Source organism: Pteropus vampyrus, unplaced genomic scaffold (genome assembly GCF_000151845.1).
Source record: "Pteropus vampyrus isolate Shadow unplaced genomic scaffold, Pvam_2.0 Scaffold12, whole genome shotgun sequence".
In the NCBI taxonomy this organism is placed as follows: domain Eukaryota; kingdom Metazoa; phylum Chordata; class Mammalia; order Chiroptera; family Pteropodidae; genus Pteropus; species Pteropus vampyrus.
In genome coordinates this window covers 13161949-13166707 of record NW_011888793.1, presented here as the reverse complement: position 1 = coordinate 13166707, position 4759 = coordinate 13161949, and the positions used below count along the sequence as shown (strand labels likewise).

General features: G+C 38.9%; 1 protein-coding gene across 2 annotated transcripts in view; it reads left to right on the top strand.

Annotated features, from left to right (window-relative positions):
- The first annotated feature begins 1506 nt into the window (after positions 1-1506).
- Positions 1507-4759, top strand: part of SLC2A2 (solute carrier family 2 member 2) — a 24441-nt gene continuing 21188 nt past the window's right edge. The window contains exon 1 of one of the 2 annotated variants that reach the window (XM_011380398.2): positions 1507-1600. The gene's annotated coding sequence lies outside the window, so the exon portion shown is untranslated. The remainder of the gene's footprint in view (positions 1601-4759) is intronic. The other variant, XM_011380387.2, reaches the window with a different exon arrangement.

The following is a 4759-nucleotide window of genomic DNA, read 5'->3' as shown; positions in this document are numbered from 1 at the left end:
CATGTCACTGGAAATTGATTGCTGAGGAATCCTCTTCTGATTATTGAACGCTCTGACAATAGGGCGTGCGCATCACCAGCAGAAAGCCAGGAGCCAGCTATGCACTAATGTCTAATGTCAGTGGCTACCTGTGCACCCTAGGGTCTGGTTTCAAAGCTGCCCCCCACAGGTTGACTCTACAACAGTGAGTTCCTTATGTTATAATTGAACAAGTTCATCCATGTAAAGTACTAAGAGCAGCACCTGGTACCAAGCAAGAACTCAATAAAGATTAACTATAGTTGCTAATAATCTTCGTTCATGCTTTTCCACTGAGAAATTATTTATTGCGTGTTTGCGTTTGTATTCGTCTCTCCTTATACATTCGCAGCGCCTTAGTGTCATTTATCTCATGTATTTCTGAGCCTGGGACTGTGCTAGGCTCACTAAAACTCTGTGGTTTGAATTGTTAATATTTATTCAGGTGTGTTACCTTGCAGAGGTGATTGAAATAAAAAGAGGGTGGTGAAATAAAAGACAGATGAAATCTGATGAAACTTCTTCACTGTATCAACTTCTGTTTCTTTTTAACAACTCCTCGTTTTTGCTGCTGTCCATGACATCTCCTCTGTTGGGAACTGGTTTCAGTTGAGCCTCAGTGGAACCAGTGACACTAGTTGCCAAGCACAGTTCAAGCTAAATCAATTTTGATATGGCCTGGGCCCCCCACAGGGATTGGCTATCACAGAGAATACACAGAGGGCACAAGCTCAAGCCACATGCAAAGGTTAATTTGAGTACCGTACGCTATTGCCTCCAACAAATGCCTCTTGACATACACAGAACCAATAATAATAATAGTAAAAACAATGACACCACCATTTGCTGAGCACTTATTATGCACTATAGTAAACACTCATATTATCACATTTAATTCATCCAATAAAATAAAGTGTGTATTCTGTTCTTTTCATTTTATCAGGTAAAAAAACAAAAGCGCAGAAAAGTCACAGTGAGACACTGGCTTAAGTTCACACCACCAGTTGTAAACTGTTGAGATTCAAACCTAGGTTCATAACTCTCCAAAGTTCATTCAGGTAACAACTCAAACCTACAATGGCCTCTGGCCACACAGCCTGGATCTGAAGCATAAACACCACAGTACTGGTTCTCTGCAGGGCAGAGTGCAGTGTGCCTCCCATGCCTCTGTCTTTGTCGTTTGTCCCCACAACATTACATGACAGCCCAGTACATCTCCTCTGCTTTTCACCTGTTCCCTGTTACTGCCACACTTTAAAATGTAGCTGCCTCTGGTTTATACCTTATGAGTAAGGGACCTGCTCCTATTTTCTCTCCTGGTGGAGCAAAGGTATGGAAGCCACAGGTCTCCTGAGGCAAAGCATTTATTGATTAAATTTCCATCAATAGCGTCCGCTAAGATTAGACTTGGACTTTTAGGTCCACTCCTTCCTTGCCTTGCTCCTCCTCCTCTAATGTATAACTAGTCTTGGAAAGCTGGAGAAAGATAGGCAGGAGCTGGCCAGCTGGATGTGCCACACTCACTACAGGACCTGGGATTAAGAGGAGGACTCCCAACCCATAAAATGACAGATCAGGTAAAGTAGCATTATGTTCATTTTGAATCAGCTTTGAGGAATGAATAGATGAATTCATTCAAGTCGGTGAGCATATAGAGGATGTGGGGGATGTTGGGTGTAGCTACCACAGATCAAAGCCACTTCTCTTGGCCAACCAATAGTTCATTTGGCTTCTTAAAAATCATATTTAGTAATTAGAATTTTAAGAATATTTGCTGTTTTCTGACTAGTCTTATGTAACATTGTCTTAATTAATTCTGCATACCCACATTACTGAAGGAATATGCAAAAAAAAAGTCATATTAACCCAAGTCTGACCAATCATGAAAACTGGTCTAAAATTTTCAAAAATGTCAATGTATGAAAAACAAGAAGTAGAAAATCTATACTAGGTTAAAGAAAACTAAGAGGAACTGACAAACGGATGCAACAATTGATCTTAGGTGGTGGAAGGTAGAAGACAGCTCTAAAGGATAATGTGGAGACAATTGAGAAATTTTGAAAATAGGCTGTATGTTACATAATAATATTCATATATCTATTACATTCTTAGATATGATAATGGTATTGTAATTATGTAGGAGAATGTCATTGTTCTTAGTGAGTACATGCTGAAGTATTTAGGAGTTGAAGCGACACCAATATCTTCAACTAATTTTGAAATGATTCAGTCACAACAACACACACACATACACACATACACAAACACACACAATGAGAGTTATCCAAATGTGGTAAATGTTAACCATTGGTAAACACAGGTGAAGGTTATGAAGTGTTCACTGCATTACTCTTTCAACTTCTCTGTAGATACAACACTTCTCAAAATAAAAACTTGAAAATAAAGAGTATAGTACTGTTGCTCCCTTATGAGTTTCCCCTCATTAAATGCACCACACCTGTACACACAATCATACAAGTAGATAAATCTATCACCCTGTTACAGTAGGACCTCTGATCCAGTATAACTTACTCTGCTAAGCATTCTTTCATGTCAGTGAGTGACAAGGCAAGGAGCAGGGGTTTTTGCAGTCAGCCAGGTTTAGATTTGGGGTGTGGTGATGCTACTTACCTGCTCTGAGACCAGTGTTAATTTATTTAACTGAGCTTCAGTTTTCTATATTGCAACAAAATGAGAACATATTGGGATATAACATAAGGATATAATACGGGGTATAGAGAGATTATAATAGGTCTTTACATTCTAGGAGTGATTAAATGAGATAATATTAGAGAGACTCAAGTGACAAACATCTTAATGTTAATGGTTATGTATTCATATTCATATAATGTATATTTAGAGAATAATTAAGACATTGTGATTCTCAATTATAGCCTAGGATAAAGCTAAAGCAGTTAGAACTTTGAAGATAATATAAAAATAAATATTAAGTGAATAACTATAGAAATGGTATATAGATTTAGCAAAAATCATGAAGGTAGTGTTCAAATAACTGAAGTTTAGAAGATAATGCAGAATGAAAGGCAATGTGCTTCACAGTGCCTGGCACATAGCAGATGCTTAAGCTTCATTTAAGACTATAGTTAAATTCCCTTAGGGAGATTTCGAAATTGTGCTATAGAATTTTCTTGAGAACTAAGGAATTGCCTAGTAACAGAACCCAGAAAGAACAAGAACTGATGTAAAGCACAATGTTTCAGTTTTGTAAATCCACCCAGACTTTGAAAAAAGTGGGAGAAGCATGAGATTATGGGAGATCGAATCTGCTGCAGTCACCACCTTTACCCCATCTTCCATCTCTGTAGCACCGCTGCTCACCATTGGCATTGTCACTGGTTGGACTCTTAAAATAAAAAGAAAGGTACTATATTCTTGTCTGGTGGAGGCGGGAAGAGAGAGCCAGCAGAGAGCAGAAGCCCAGAGATAGAGTGATTGGTGCAGTCACTAAGACTGCTTGGAGAGTCTGCCACAGGAAAAAAAGGAGATGCAAGGATAAAAGCCTAGGGGAGTAAAACCTGCCCCTAGGCTTCGTGGTGGGAGGACCCCAAGGTTCTTCTTCAGCTGAGCTATGGATAAGTAGTTGAACGCCATCACCCTGTGGGATTTTTGTCCAGAGACCTCGTAAAAGTTTTTTATGGGTAAGTGCGGAAGGAGGGGATTTGTGTGGTGAGTGGTAGGAAAATGCACTTAGAATTAGTGGGTGTTTGGTGACTTGGCTCCAGCATCACATTTGGTAAGTTCTATGAATATGGGCACTCCTGGATTTTTCTTTTTTTAATTAGAAAGATTATGATCCTAGATTTTCAGATGTGCTTGACTTTTGAATGTCTGTTTCTGACCACTGAGAAATGCAAAATAACCAAGTAATTAAAGGCATAGGCTCTGGATCTAAAACATTATTCTACAAGTTACTGGCTGTGAGACTATAACCTAGTCTAGCTATCTATAAAATAGGGATACTAATGGCACTGTCATGAGTAGTACGGTGGGCAGAATAATGGGCCTGCAAAAGTGTCCACAACCTCATCTCCGGAACCTCTGAATAGATTACCTTACATGGCAAAAGGTAACCTCTGAATAGGTTACCTTACATGGCAAAAGGTAACCTATTCACAGGTTTTTATAACTTTATATTTACTGGTTATATGATTTATAAATGTCATTATAGTTACAGACTTTGAAATGGGAGATTTTCCTAAAATATCCGGATGGGCCAAGTTAAATTCCACAAATTCTTTAAAAGGAAGAACTTAGATGTAAAATGAACACTTGGCCTCCCCCTCCTGGCTAAGAAGATGGAGGAAAAGCACCACTACTCAAGGAACATGTTGGCCTCTAGAGCTGGGAGTGGCCCTTGCTGTACTACCAGCAAAAAAACACAGACCCTGTTTCTACAAACATCAGGAAACACATTCTACCATCAACCTGAATTTTTCCCTACAGCCTCCAGAAAGAAACACAGCATTAAAACACCTTAATTTTAGTCTGGTGAGACTCACACCAGATTTCTGACCTAAAAAAATGGTAAAAGAATAAATTTGTGTCATTTAGGCCACTGCTTTGGTGGTTATTTGAAAAGGCAGAAAGAAAAAACTAAAATGGGTCAGTGGGATAATACACTTATAGCAGTGAACAGGCATGTAGTAAGTTTATTCAGTATTAGGCCTTGAAGCTGTGTTTGCATTGAACCTAACATCAGATTGTCCAGATTCTAGTGATT